This window comes from Peromyscus leucopus, chromosome 4 (assembly GCF_004664715.2).
Source record: "Peromyscus leucopus breed LL Stock chromosome 4, UCI_PerLeu_2.1, whole genome shotgun sequence".
NCBI lineage: Eukaryota > Metazoa > Chordata > Mammalia > Rodentia > Cricetidae > Peromyscus > Peromyscus leucopus.
Window position 1 is genome coordinate 1,227,733 of NC_051066.1, and position 16,208 is coordinate 1,243,940.

General features: G+C 42.9%; 1 long non-coding RNA gene across 1 annotated transcript in view; it reads left to right on the forward strand.

The window, feature by feature from the left end:
* LOC114705801 overlaps nt 1-11,820 on the forward strand; it is a 31,028-nt gene extending 19,208 nt beyond the window's left edge. The window contains exons 3-4 of the long non-coding RNA XR_003736448.2: nt 6,775-6,867; nt 11,358-11,820. This is a non-coding gene — a long non-coding RNA (uncharacterized LOC114705801). The remainder of the gene's footprint in view (nt 1-6,774; nt 6,868-11,357) is intronic.
* Nucleotides 11,821-16,208: the final 4,388 nt, after the last annotated feature.

Sequence of the window (16,208 nt, forward strand, 5' to 3'; positions counted from 1 at the left end):
TGAGTAGAAGGGCCACTGGGGGTTGCCACACTCCTCTAGACACATGGTTACCAGATGGGTGATAGGGCTCTACTTCTGGACCTTCCTGCCAGAGGAGAGGGGTGGCTTATGTCCCTTCTTCACACCCTCACTATGATTAAGTCAGATACCTGGAAGGTAAGACTACATTCAGGGGCCAGAACGGCCAGCTTGGGGGCTGCCTCTCCTCCAGCTCTGAAGGTCTACATGGAGAAAAGATTGTATGTCTCAGGTGATTGGCTGGCTCTTGTGGTCCTCAGAGAGAAGCAGGTACCCTTATTGCCTTCTGCTACCCCTCCTGCTCCTATTTTTGCTTAAAGCTGTAGGGGTCATTTGAGAACACAACTAAACACTCAAACATTGTGGTGAGGGTCCTTAGTAACCCCTCATCCCTGTAGACCAAGGCCTTGGTGTTTAGCTTCATTTTGACTTTCTGATGTGACCTGGCTCTTGCCTTTCTCTCTAGCCTCACTTCCTATTCCTACTCCAAACACACACACACACACACACACACACACACGCACGCACGCACGCACGCACGCACTCACTCATGCACTCACGCACTCACGCAAGCACGCGCGCTGCCATAGCCATATTGAACACAGCTTTCTGGATCTGATAGGCTCTTGTAAGCTTCTAGGTCTTTCCACCTGTTGTATCTTTTTGTATATAGTGTCTTCTCTTCATTCTTGCTTAGCTAGACTCTATTGGCCTTCATGCTGACCCTCACAACTCAGTTCTGGAAATACCTCCTGGTCCAGGCTTTCCTGAGCCAAACAGGAATTACATGCCCACACGGTGCCGTACCACACTCCCATCACTGCTCATGTGAGACTGCATTGGAGGTGCCTTGTTGTGTGTCTCCCTTAGTAGACTAGGAGCCTCCTGTCTCAGACTGGACCTTGCCTGCCTCAACTCTGCCTCTCTGAACATAGGCAGGTCTTACACAGGGCAAGTCAGGGCTGGCCAGTGATGGCTGAATGACTGGGCAAAAGATTAGAGGGAATCAGCCTGGCGGTGGTGGCGCACGCCTTTAATCCCAGCACTTGGGAGGCAGAGCCAGGTGGATCTCTGTGAGTTCGAGGCCGGCCTGGTCTACCAAGTGAGTCCCAGGAAAGGCGCAAAGCTACACAGAGAAACCCTGTCTCGAAAAACCAAAAAAAAAAAAAAAAAAAAAAAAAAAAAAAAAGATTAGAGGGAATCACAAATGTTCTTCACGATCTCCCCTGCCTCTCTTTTCCAGACTGCACAGCTGGCAGCAGGGGGCTAATCATGGAGATGCTCTAATGTCTCAGCGGCATGAGGACCAGGTGAAAACAAATGGTTACCAGCCTGCCTCACCATATCTGCCAGGTTCCATGCCTGTTTTTGGCACCACAGATCGTCTCTATACCCATCTAGAAGAAAGGCTCAGCTGAGGAGGACTCTTAGGGCTGAGGACTCAGAGGGTGTACATGATTGAGCTCTCTCTCTTTGTGTGTGTGTGTGTGTGTGTGTGTGTGTGTGTGTGTGTGTGTGTGAGAGAGAGAGAGAGAGAGAGAGAGAGAGAGAGAGAGAGAGAGAGAGAGAGAGAGAGAGAGAGAGAGGAGAATTACATGCCCACACTGTGCTCTTCCCCACATCCATCACTGCACATGTTAGGTCAGATTGGATGTGCTTTGCTCTGTGTCTCTGTTATTAGACTAGGGGCCTTCTGTCTCAGGCTGGACTTTCTCTGTCTCACCTCTACTTCCCTAAGCTCAGCCTGTGCATGAGAAAAAGGGAAGCAAGGCAAGAAAGGGAATGTGTTCACTATAGACTCATTGTTCTTACTCTCCATGATCTGTCATTTTGCTGTCTGCATGTTAAACTGCAATGAAAACTTTAAGTCAGACTTTGTGGTACAAGCCTCACTGAGAAGCAAAGGCAGGAGAATGGAAAGGTCCAGGCCTGCCTCGAGCAGTAGAGTGAGTTCGAGGCTAACCTGGTCAACTTAGGAGCACACTATATCAAAGTAAGGGCTGGGGAGATGGCCTGGGGAGTGAAGTGTTTGATCTGCTAGCACGAGGGTCTGAATTTGAATGCCCAACACCCATTTAATTTTGGGCCTCATAGTATGTGCTTGTAACCCCAGTGCTGGGGAACTCATTTTGATAGCCAGCCAGCCAGTTCAGCTGCTTTTCAAGCTTTGGTTCAATGAGGGACCTTGTCTCAAAAAGCAAGGTGGGGAGCAAAAGAGAAAGACACTGACACTGATGCTCTGGATTCTGCACATGCACACACAAGGGTGTGCCCTGCCATATTCACACACATGTGCACATAAAATAGTAGTAGTAATAATTAATAATAATAATAGACTAGAAAATGTAGCTCAGCAATAGAACAATTGCCTGGTGTGCGTGAGGCCCCAGGCTCAACCTCCAGTACTTGCAACCAGAAGTTTAGTTAAAAATGAGCCAGGCAGTGGTGGTGGTGGTGGTGGTGGTGGTGGCGGCGGCGGCAGCGGTAGCGGTAGTGGTAGTGGTAGTGGTGGTGCATGCCTTTAATCCCAGCACTTGGGAGGCAGAGCCAGGCAGATCTCTGTGAGTTCGAGGCCAGCCTGGGCTACAGAACGAGTTCCAGGAAAGGCGCAAAGCTACACAGAGAAACCCTGTCTTGAAAAACAAAAAGAAAAAAAGTTTAGTTAAAAATGAAAGAAAAGACTAATTAAAAAGTGAGGATTTGAATAAACATTTCTCCCCAAAAGATACACAAAACACAGAAAATATCATTTTTCAGACTAATTAAAAAGTGAGGATTTGAATAAACATTTCTCCCCAAAAGATACACAAAACACAGAAAATATCATTTTTCTGGTGAGACTGTGGAGAAATTAGTGGGGTGGTGGTATGTTTTCAGTTTGGTGCCCACCTGGGCTACATAGTGAGACCTTATCTCAAAAATAAACTAAAATATGGCATTTGGTCTTTTCTATCTTTTATAAACTGAACATTTTGAATTTTAAGAAACATCCTGTCCCAAGTTCCTGTCATAAGCACAGTGCATATAAGAACTCATGGGGGTTGGGGTTGGGGTGTTGATTCTTTCCAGTTGGGTGGACCAGAGAAAGGGAAGGTGGGGATGTTCAGTTCAGCTGGACTCTCCAGCTGAGTATGGATTAACTGTGGGGACAAGGCAGGGCAGAGCATTCCGGTTGGCTCAAGCAGTACTGAAAGGAGAGTTGCATTATGGAGATGCAAGTGCTCAGGAGAGCAGCGGGAAGGGACCATAGCACCCAAGACAGAGATTCCTGGTGGCCCTGCACATGGCTGAGTTCCCAGTCTGTATTGCAGGTAATGTGGCGCCCTGGGTTCCAACAGGGGAAGGACTAGGTCAGATGACCACTCTAGGGAGGCTCAGGTGGATGAGATACTCTTCCAAGCATGCTGCTGAAATCGGAGCGGTTCTGCCTGTAGCCTCTCCCAATCCACCCAGACCACACATGGAAATGAGACTGCTTTGGCACGGGTTGCCTGGCACCACTCGACTTCTAGCGAAATATATCTGTACGAATCGATCATGCAGTGGCAGGAAACCAACGAGGAAGCAGGCAAGCGTGGCTCTGAGGAGTCGGTAAACAAGCTTCTGTGGGGAACCTCCAAACACGACTTCCGTTGCTGCCCTACGGCTTCTGGGACATGGTGGCAGAGCTGGCCCAGCATCTAGGCCTGGCCGAGGAAGGGCCTGCTCCACGAAGGCTGTCACACGCTCTCCGCACGCATGTGCAGCCCAAGCACACTGTTCACTTCTCAAGTTGGTTTCAGACTTTGCTCTTTTTATTCTTGTTTTTCATTTAGAATTTTTTTTTTTTTTTTTTTTTTTTTTTTTTTTTTTTTTTTTTGGCTGGTTCAAGTTCGAAAGGCAATTTCAACACTGAGATTGAAGGCAGAAACCATAGCCTGCAAAAGAGCAGAGAGCGTGTGCTTTACTGGCATTGATTTTGGGAAGGCGAATCCATGCATGGAGTCTATCAGCCAAGCCCTTGGTTTATGGCACCTGGTGTCCCCACCTAGCCCCCAAGGTTTTGGTCTGGCTTTAATTCATAACCCTGACCTTACTTCCAAAGCATCGGTTCTGTATACCCAATGTGTGGACTTTCAATCATTCTTCTGTGCCTTTATTCACATATATGTAAATATAGCACGTAGCATTGCTTTCAATAATTTGCAAAATTTGTGGACACAATCTCATGTTCTTATTTTTTTTTTTCTTACATAGGTAAAAACAAGCCAGTCCATTTGACTGGTGTGATATTTTTCCTGTATTTTCCATATTGTCTGTCGCTTTCCCTGTGGGGACCCTGGTTTTCTCCCAGGTCTTTGTCATTGTAACAGGGATGTAATGAGCATCTTGGCTGAACACAAGCTGCACAATCAAACGAATCTGGGATGGAAATTCCTCTGTGGGCTCACTGTATGGCCTTAAGCCTCTGAACCAATATCCATTAGAAGGGGAGGAGGAGGAGGAGAAGAAGGAGGAGGAGGAGGGGAGGAGGAGGAGGACAGGAAGAAGTGGTGCTGGTGGCATAGGCTCGTAATGTCAGCTCTCAGGAGGGGGCAGCAGGAAGATGAAGTTGAGGTCATTTCTGGCTACATGGTAAGTTTGAGGCTAGACCAGGCTTCATGAGACCCTGTCTCAAAAAAGGGGTATGCCAGAGAAAATGGCATTTCTCTCACCACTACTAAGCACCATGCCTTGAAAGCAGGCTCTCATCTGCCTTCATCTCTGCTATATCTTCAACCTGGTACAGAATAGGTATCCAGTCAGTACACCTGGACCAAAATGACTGTCATAAAGATCACCTGAGATATTGTGTGGGAAAGAGCCTTGGAAATGCTCAGTGTGCATATAGAAATATGAGTGTTCTTATTTATTGTTATTTAAATCAGGCTAACAATGTATGATAGCAATAAAGTCGACCATATGTAAATGGTGATAACACCGGGGCTTACATTTTTGTCTGTACCTGTCTCTAGGTCTTCTCCTCCATCCAGAGCCTGCTTTGGCATCAGGAAACACTTTCCAAAGATTAATAGAGAAGGTCTGGTTTGGGGTTGGGAAATACAGGATCTGCCTGCCAGGCTGAGGTGGGGCAGCTTAATCGCTCCTTCTGAGTCAGGTGTCCAGGGGTCATTCACCATCTCAAAACCTCCTCTGGGCTACGCTGGTCTATAAAACCTAGGTAATGCTGTGCACCCAGCTCACCTAGGTGTTGTGAAGATTAATTATGGCTTGTAAAGGGCTTTGAAGATGAAAAGTCCTTGTTATGAAAATAAATGGCTTCAGATACAAGCTTTCTTCAAGCCTTCAGTGCCTTGGTGTCTTCTATCTGCTGTTCTGGACTTCCAAGGACCCTAGGTGAGTTCAGAGGTAAGGGTGGCTTCACTCCCACCCTCATGAGAAGCGTGACACAGGCCCCTGTGGCCCTTTGCTGCCAGTTTTAAGTTTTAAACTCCTGATGGATTGCCTAACGAGATGAGCTAAGTTGGTTCAAAATACAGTAAACAGATTCAGCAATGGCGTGGTGAGATGTATTTCCAGTATTGAGCTTTTTGCTGTCAAATTTAATTATTCAAATTTGTTTTTAAAATTAGGTTAGTCCCTTCCCTGTGTCTTCCCAACTATAGAGGCATTTAAAGTGGAGGGCTGTGAACCAAATGGGCATTGGTGGAGACTGTGCTAGTTCAGCCCTTCACCAGCTTCGGGCCTCAATCTCCCAATCTGTCAACTGAGGATAATAACTCACCAGGGTATCATCTCTGCTTGGTAGCTAAGGAATCTAAGCTGAGAGGGTTGACATGGTCATATTTAACCAGAGAGAAGGTGATGTGCCAGGATACAAGCCTGGGGCTGGGGCTGGGGCTGGTGTGATGGTGATGTGCTGGGAGGTAAGCCTGGGTCTGGGGCTGGTGAGATGGTGATGTGCTGGGATGTAAGCCTGGAGCTGGGGCTGGTGAGATGGATCACTGTATAAATTCACTTGTAGAACAAATCTGATGACTTGAGTTCAATCTCCAGACCCAAGTAAGGATGGAGGAGAGAATCAACACTACAAAATTGTCCTCTGACCTCTACATGCATGCTGTGGCAAGAGTGCTTCCTCCCAATAAAACAAAACAAAACAAAAAAAATCTTAAAACCTGGATCTGCCTGACTCTATCACAGTTACCCACATATGGCCTCACCGCTGAATAGAAGCTAGGTTTTGAGCAATTTATTTATTTATTTATTTATTTATTTATTTATTTTGTTGCTCTTTTCTTCTTTTTAAACATGTGCAATGTGTATGAGCACATATGTGTGAGCAAGCATATGGAGGCCTGAAATTGACGTTTGGTTGTCTTCCTTAATCACTCTCCACTGTATGTACTGAGGCGGTCTCTCAATTGAACCCAGAGTTTACCAATTCTGCTAGGTTAAGCTAGCCACCTTGTCCCAAGGGACCCCCTTCTCTTCCAAGTGTTAAGATCACAGGCAGCTACTACAACCACTTGGCTTTTACATCAGTGATAGACCTCATGCTTGTGTGACAGGTACTTTACCCACTGAGCCATTCCCAGACTGAAGATTATTTTAGGTGTTTTTTTTTGTTTTGTTTTGTTTTTTTTTGTTTTGTTTTTTTTGTTTTGTTTTGTTTTTTTTGTTTTTTTGTTTTTTTTGTTTTGTTTTGTTTTTTTTGTTTTTTTGTTTTTTTTTTTTTTTTTTTTTTTTTTTTTTTTTTTTTTTTTTTTAACACAGGATCTGCGTTCACTTAGACATGGCCTTACACTTGTTATCCAGCCAAAGATGACCCTGGACTCTCATTTCCACATCATAGTGCTGGGATTACAGGTGAGTACTGCTGCACCGTCTATGGATTACTGGGATAGAGCCCTGTATGTGTGAGACAGGTACTTTACCAACTGAGCTACAACTCCAACCCCTGTTTTTATCTTATTTTATTTTATTTTGAGATATGGTCTCTCTGTGTAGCCCTGGCTGTCCTGGAACTCACTATGTGGATAAGACTGGCCTTGAATTTACAGAGATCTGCCTGCCTCTGCCTCCCAAGTACTGGGATTAAAGGCTATCGAATCTGGCCCCCATTTTAATTTTTATATTTTGGTGCTGGGACTCAAGGACTTTCACATAATAGTCACATGGTGTAACACTGAGCTATCACCCCCTGGGAACTTGTTTTCTAGAATTAGAGCCTAGAGCAAATTCCAACTTGAGCATACAGAGGAAGTCAGTGCCCTGCAGGGTTGCCTGTCCCTATGTTCTGCATTAGCCATTGCACATGCTGGCTTCTCACTATTGTGCTGATGTTAATGCTTGCTTGTACATGTGAGGACTGCTAGCTAGAAGCATGCCTCCTAATACTACACGATGGGACCAAAACACCTTGGTGGCTTCAAGATCTCCAGACCCTTGGGGACTTTCTACAGTTGAAGGAGATTGGGGCTAAGCTCAGCAGCCTCACCTTCACTCTTACCAAAGTCAGTCTGGCTAGATCCTTCCTTTTTCCATACATCTTTCTATCCTTTCAGCAAAGCATTTCTTGAGCTCCTACTATGCTTGGAATTCACGTTAATCACAATGGCCCTGTTCGACATCTACCATCCACCAGGAACTGCACTTTCCAGGCATCACCTCATTTAAACCTCACAGTGGTACTTTGAGGCAAACATTGATACCATCACCATGGATCTTCTGAGTGAAAACAAGTGCCAAAACACAGAGTGGAACCCAGGTTCTTCAAATGTTATCACATGTTCTTCCATATGATAGCATACTACTTTCTTGACAGCATATACAACAGTATATTCACTCCTATTATCTCCAGCCCCCAACCCAGTATACAGCACATGCTCAATAAATGTCTGCTGTTGAATACATAATTAAAATACTAGAAACTTGATAATCTGGGTCCACACTACAGTGTTGGCAAAAGGCTTTTACCCTATTTCTGTCTTTTGGGTTAGACAGAGGAGGTTGGTTTTACTATCTCACTTCAAATAAAATTTGTAACAATAAATAGCATTATTTAGGGCTACAGAAAGAATAAGATGTAGAAATCAGATAAGACTCTAAAGTAAACTCACAGAGAAGACACAACACTCAACAGAGCTGCAGGGCAGAAAAGTCTGTCTGGTTGGAAAAAAAAATCAGATCTTACACAGCGCTAGAGCTTAAGCCAAGATCATATGCCCAGCACATGTTTCCTGAAAACATCCACATCACTTACACGGTTGGTGTGAGGTTTCAGATATTAAGATCATGAAAAAGCAAAGCAAGATGTGAGAGGCAGAGGTGGAAAGAGAACAAAGAGAGCCGGCCCTGTCGCCACTTCCCTTGAGCACAGCTCCCTTCCCAGAAATCTCTCAAAGGTCCAACTTGCCAACCTGACTCCATCTCAAATGGTGCAGCTTGTGGCTGGGAGCCATGCTGTAAATAAGCAGGCTGGGCTCAAGTTTGGACTCAGTTGCTTCCAGTGTGTGACTTTAGGTAAATGTACTTGATCTCATGAAATGTATATAAACCACAGTCTTGTTAGGATGACAGATCTATTACTTTTTAAGCTTCCTTTTGGAATTATAGGAGGTAAAAAAATTTTAATTGTTATTAAGTTCAACTACTGTACAGATCAGAGCAAGCAAGGTTTTGCTACAATACAAGCAACCTCTAACTTCAGCTGTTAACACAAGAGTTTACTTCACTCCTATGTTGTGCTCATATGGTCACAAAGGGATTCTGACTGAGGGAACAGAGCCAACTTGTTTGTGGTCATTGTGTCCAATGGGCAAAAGGAGTCAGCATGTCCTCCAGTGACAGCAAGGACTGTTGCCTGGACATGACCCATGCCCCTTTAACATTTTTATTTATCTATTCTTTGATAATTTCATAAGCGTATACAGTGTAGTTTGATCATACCCACCCACACTCCCATCCTCCGCCAATTTCTTCCAGAACTGCCCCCCCAACCCCCTTACAACCTCATATCCTTTTTTCTCTTTATAACCCACCAAGACTAGCTACTGGTGTTCTTATCTGTTGTATATCTATAACAAAGACATGACACACACCTCTAAGAGGCCAAGAGGTGCAGCCTGACTATGTTCCTAGAAAAATATTCTGAAATATTTGTTAAATGGTATCTGTCATTCATTGAGAACTTAGCACATGCCAGGCATTGAGGGCTTTTCTCTTAGTGCCCTCAGAAATACCCTAAAGCAAAGATTGTATGTGTGTGTGTGTGTGTGTGTGTGTGTGTGTGCATGTTCATGTATAGACAGGTTAGCATACTGTGTATGTACATGTGTGTGGCTAGATGTTAACCTCAGATGTCCTTCTTCAGGTACTAAACATCTTGTTTTTGAGACAGGCCTCTTACCTGGCCATCAGACTGAGCTGGCCTCCCCAGCACTGAGATTACAAATGTACACTGCCTAGATCAGCTTTTTTAACGTGGGTTCTGAAGATCAAACATCGCTCTTCATGTTTGCATAGCAAGAACTTCCCCCACCCAGCCCATGAAGCAGGGACTTGCTTACACTCAAACAACTGATACTGAGAGATGTGATGAGACTTGTCTGGGGGATGAGAAGATAAATGGTGGGGTCAGAGTTAGCTCTGAGCTGTGTTCCTGCAGCTCGGCAGTTGCTGAATGCAGTGACGATGTTGCTGGAAGGACTAGCAACGACTGAGGCTCTCTTATGTGTTATCCCCTTTCCAGCTCAGTTATGCATGAGCATTCCCTTCCAAATAAGTAATTAAATACAGAGACTTCTCGGGGTTCAGTAACTTCCCGGGGTCTGCAGCAGCAGTAGCACTGGAGCTCAAGAATTCCCAGGTCTAAATTCTCCGTGTAGTACCCTTTTTTCCCTTCTTCCTTATTATTTAGCATCCCTCATTACAGGCCTAGTGGACGGCCCTGGGTGGTGGGAAGCAGAGAGTGTGTGAGTGTAGGTGTCAGAGTTAAATTGCAGCGGGGTTTGAACTTGGACCCTTCTAAGCTTGCCACCTGAGGCTGACAACTGAGCTGTCTCTTGGGGGTTGTTGTATGGAATTAATAAGGTCATCGTTGTGACAAAAGTAATCACTTACATTGAAAAGAAATTAACTAGGTCTGGATACTGAGTTCAGAGCTTTATATGCATAATTGCCCCTGCCCATTTACTTTGGATATTTATGTTGCAGGTAACACAAAGAGAACCCATCTAGACTCCACCCAGCTTCCCCTAAGATTAGCACCTGACATCGCAACCAAATAATTTACCAAAAGAAATTAATATTGATATTATACTATATCTAAATTATACTTTTTTTGTATTTCATCTGTTTTCCTATTAACACCCTCTTGTTTTGTCCCATGGCTCAATCTGGGTTGCAGCACTACATCTGGTTATCACACCTCCCTGGTTTCTTCTCATTTTCTCATTTTGTAGTGGTAATATACCCAGGGCCATCTCCCCCCTGAGCATGCCAGGCAAACCCTGAGCCACACACACCCACCCCTGCTGATCTTCATATGCATTCTTTTATTTCCACTTACTGTTGAGGAAACTGAGACTCAAGTGATTAAGTCACACAGAGTTAGAATTCAACCCCAGATCTGTTGGGCTCAAAGCTCAAGACTTTATCATTTATAAGGAAATGATCAGTGAGAAATCCAATGTTCGAAGAAAAAGCCGCACACAGAGAGTAAGAGGCTCATGGGGGAGACACTGACATGCAGAGAACTGGCTTTGCTGCTTTAGAATACTAACTCAGCATGATCTGCTCCCTCCTCAGCCAAGCCCAGGTAATCTGTTCTGACAGGAGAGCGCACCTGGGGAAGCAAGCTAAGCTTGGGCTTAGACATTGGCAGAAAGGCTTCTCAGAGAGTTAGGCCATAGCTCCTTGGTAGCAAAGCCAGATACAGCATCCTGAGCCAGATTGGGGGTCAGCTGCACTGGGCATCAAGACAGGACCAGAATCCACTTAACAGGGGCTTCTGGCAGCTCCCTCTGCCCTGAGCACACAGCAGAGCCACTGCAACCAGAACAGCCATTGAAGTGTTGACCCTATTAATACTCAGCATGCCTTATTCAGTGTGCCTGTCATGTTACTGACCAAGCTTCAGAGAGAGAGAGAGAAACAAGAACCATAAGGGGATCAGTCAGGGTGGTACACTTCTGTAATCATAGTACTTGAGAGGCTGAGGCTGGAGGATTGTCTCAAATCAAGGCCAGCTGGGGCTACATAGCAAGACCTTAACAACAAAAACAAACAGGTTCTTTAGCCACCTTTCCTGGAGAAGTGTAGCTACCACTCCTTATCAAAGAAACCTCTCTTTACAGCAATGGAGATGATCACAGAAAACCACAAGTGGACACAATGGACCGGGGGGAGCCCAGCTGTAATGGACATACCTACATCACAGCTTCTGCATCTATGGCTCAGGAAATGTTGAGGAAGAGCCGGGCAGAAAGATTGTAAGAGCCAGAACACCATGAAGTCAGGTGTGGAGCAGTGTCTACTAGGGATGGCTTCACAAAGAAGACTGAACAGTGGCAGCATCAATGGACATGCTAATGTAGAAGGGGGAAATTTGTGGAGTCCACCCCAAAGAACTGCATGCAACTAATGACTGCTGGGAAAGGGAGAAGTAGGCTCTTCCAGGGATGAGCCAGCTTGTTGTTTGTCTAATGAAGAGTGGCTAGCCCCAAAACCATATACATACAGTTGATAAAAGTGGATTCAGTAGGTTGTATTTACATATTTGTGCACACATACACATGTGTGTGCATGCAACAATAATAATCAAGGAAAAAGAGGCTATCAACTTGAGAGTGGAGGAAGGAAACATGGAAAGAATGTATGTGGGAGGGCTAGAGGGAGGAAAAGGAGGGGGAAGTGATGCAATTTTATTTCAATTAAAATACAATTAAATGTTAAATTAATTAAAAGCAAAACAAAACAAAAACAACAAGCAGGACTAGAAGAATAGTTCCACTGGCAAAACACTTGCCTTGCAAGCCTAAAGGTCTGAGTTGCATGCCCAGAACCCATGCTTTAAGAAACAAAACAACGGGGGCTGGAGAGATGGCTCAGAGGTTAAGAGCACTGACTGCTCTTCCAGAGGTCCTGAGTTCAATTCCCAGCAACCACATGGTGGCTCACAACCATCTGTAATGAGATCTGGTGCCCTCTTCTGGCCTGCAGTCATATATGCTGTATACATAATAAATAAATAAATCTTTAAAAAAAAAAAAAAAGAAAGAAAGAAACAAAACAACAAAACAAAAGCAATTGTTATGGAGCCCAGTGAGATGGTTTTGTGGATAGGGCACTAGCTACCAAAACTGATGACCTGGGAATTTATCCCAGGGACTGACTATGTAGGGTAGAACAAGAGAACTGTCTCCCATAGTTGTCCTCTGTCATTGCCCGAATGTACTCCATCCCTAGTAAATAAAATTAAAAACATAAACAAATTGTGAGTATGGTGGCATGTGTTGGTAATCCCAGCACTAGGGAGGCAGAGACAGATGGATCCCAGGGTTAACTGGCCAGCCAGCCTAGCCTGAGAAACAAGGTGGGGCCAGTGAGAAGGCTCACAGGTTAAAAAAACAAAAGGAAAAAAAAGCACCTGCTTCAAAGCCCAATGAACTAAGTTCAATGCCCAGTCAAAAAGGAAAGAATGAATTCCACAAGTTGTCCTCTGACCTTAACACACACACATACATGCACACGTTGGCATATGTGTGTATGACACACATGCATGAACACAAACTAAGTAAAAATGTAAAATAAACAAAGTGGATGGTTCCTGAGGAATGACATTGGAGATTTTCAGTCATACCCCCAAAGTGCACTCCCTGACACCACACCCAAAGAAAAACTAGAGGTGGTTGGAACAAGAATTACTAAATGGTCTTATTAATTAAAAAAAAAAAAAAAAAACCCAAAGCCAGATATTGGGTTAAAAACCTGAGAGATCAGAGGAATAGGAAAAGCCACAGCCAACCTCACCTTAGAGACACTTCAGTCTCCAAAGATAACTACTTCCTGTATACCCACATCTACATGCCTTTCTGTTCTGCAATCTCACTTCTTCTCTCTGTCCAGCTATATCACTTCCTGCTTGTCTGTACAGACCTCCAGTCCTTTATGGTTAGTGCTGGGATTAAAGGTGTGTGTCACCATGCCTGTCACTGTTCCCCAGTGTGGCCTTGAAGTCACAGAGATCCAAATGGATCTCTGCTTCCCGAATGCTAGAATTCAAGCTGTATGTCAAGCCATTGCCTGAATTCTATATTTAATATTGTGGCTGGCTTTTTCATCTGATCCTCAGATAAGTTTTATTGGAGTGCACAGAGAAAATATCACCACATTTCCCCCCTTTTTAAGATCTAAAATAAAAAATTATAACTAATATAAGAAAAACTATATATATATAAATACAACTATATACAATATATACAAGCAATAAATACATCAACAATGTCTAGTTCATTTGCATTTGACAAATTCAGAGAAAATACTCCATTATCTATCCTATTTTTGTGAATCCAAAGGATTGAATCTAACTTACCTTCCATCCTAATTTGCATAACCCAAACTATCTTTTGATGTCTTTCAAATTTACATACTTTACACCTCTTTAGTGAGTTTCTTTTCTGAATTTCTTAACAAGGAAAACTATAACTATCTAATCTTCAATTCCCTCAAAGACCCAAGAAGGAAATAATATTACCTAGTAAGACAGGAAGTGCAAACAAGTGACTTCCAAAAAATGTGAGTTATGACAGAAACAGCCAGCTGCCTGGACAGTCACCCGAGGTGTCTCTGCAACATTGGGGCATCATCTTTGGCCTACAGGCTTGTCATATCTGATAGACTCTTTTGTGAAGCAGGATTTTTTAAAGAGCCTTCCTACCTTGTCTTGGCAAGGATCAGCAGTCCTTTGTTTTGTGTCCTGTTTGTCCATTTTGGACAGCATACTGTCAGCAGTCAAGGCAAGGGCACTTTCTTGCCTAGTGTCTAACCTTTGTCATAATGAAAGTAAACTCCATGTGGAGTTTCTTCAATGCCCATCATCTTCTCTGAAGTAGATTGGTGCTGCCAGGAGCAGACATGTCTCATTGTCATAATAAAAAAAAGAAAGAAAAAAAATCTATGTTATTAAGACATCTTAAATGCCATATTCTGTAAATCTCTGAAGTGTTTGAAGATGACCTGTCTATCTAAAATATATCTCTGTTTGACCTTGAAAACATACCTAATCTGACTACAAGTTTAATTGTAATGACTAACTACTAACTTTAATTTCTTTATATACTAAATAGTTGGCAATAATAACTTTCAAGGATTAGCAAATTGTATTACATTGCTAAATGAACTGTATAGGTACAATACTTGAATGTCATTAGAAATATATGTACAATATATTCTAACAAAATTAATTTCAAATTTATATCAATATACATAATTTGTATACAATATATAAAAATCAAATCCAGTGTATAATATTTAAAACTAGCAGTTGCCTTTTAAAAGCAGATTTGATAATTTACCTTTTTGTCTTATCATATCTATATAAATCAATCTCAAATTTGTAGCAATATATAAATTTGTATACAATATATAAAAATCCAATCCAATGTAAAATATTTATTTATTTATTTATTTATTTTGGTTTTTCGAGACAGGGTTTCTCTGTGTAGCTTTGCGCCTTTCCTGGAACTCATTTGGTAGCCCAGGCTGGCCTCGAACTCACAGAGATCCGCCTGGCTCTGCCTCCCGAGTGCTGGGATTAAAAGCGTGCGCCACCACCGCCAATGTAAAATATTTAAAAGTAGATTCAATAATCTACCTTTTTATCTTATTATATCTATATTCTCTCTTTTTTTATTTTCAGAGTAGATTCAATAATCTACCTCTTATCTATATTCTCTCTTTTTTCCAAACAAGAATCCTGAATTTAATTTCATTGGTTTAGCCTTTTTCCTGACCATTAACAATAACAACTTGTTAGCCGGGACACACACACACACACACACACACACACACACACACACACACACACCCCTTTAATCCCAGCACTCGGGAGGCAGAGGCAGGTGGATCTCTGTGAGTTCGAGGCCAGCCTGGTCTACAAAGTGAGATCCAGGAAAGGCGCAAAGCTACACAGAGAAACCCTGTCTCAAAAAAACAAACAAACAAACGAACAAAAAGACACAACAACAACAACAACAAAAAAAACCAAAACAATAACAACTTGTAACAAACCATCCTAAACAATGACAATTATCCAAAACCCTTAGAATGACCAAAAACCATCCACACCACCTCTTGGGAATATCTATTTCATGGTCTTAAAATTACTTCCTGCTGTCTGGGGGCAAAGGCATCTTTAAGGCATCCTGAAAAGAAAAATTATAGGTTAATTGTCAAGTTCTGGGAGAGGTAGCTGTGTCATTTGTTGTCCAGTCTCTGCATAATGCAAAAGTTCAGGGCTTGTCTCAAGTCCTTGCTCTAGTAGACTGTGAGGCTGGATCATCTCACCTAGTGATCTTGAAATTGTCCTGAGCAGTGTGTAGTCCAAAGTCGATCTTTGGGTGGTGTTTGTCAGTTTAGTGGTATTATTATTGTCCATGTGGAATCATCATTGTGGGTCCCATCATCTTTTTGTAGACTTCAAAGTCGCTGTTAGACTTGGTCATGATTCCCTGCAGAAAATTGACAAAGACTCAAACATGAAAACAGGTACAGGCAGCTAGATGAAGCCTTTTTTTCTAGAATTAGTTAGTACCCTATATGGCCATTAATATCATGACAAAAATTTAAATATATATATATTAACCTTATAAATTTTGATATAAAATTTATACCTTAAGAAAAGTTTTAAAGAATCAAAAGAGAACTAAAGAATTATGAGATTAGTGGCAATAGAATAGTCTATTAATTTTGGTTTTCATCTGTCCCATATCAGATGGCTCTTCTGACATGATATAGAGATTTTTGCATTTTCTTTTTTTTTCTTTCGGTTTTTCAAGACAGGGTTTCTCTGTGTAGTTTGGTGCCTGTCCTGGATTGCACTCTGTAGACCAGGCTGGCTTCAAACTCACAGAGTTTCACCTAGCTCTGTCTCCTGAGTGCTGGGATTAAAGGCATGTGCCACCACTGCCTGGCTGCATTTTGTTTTA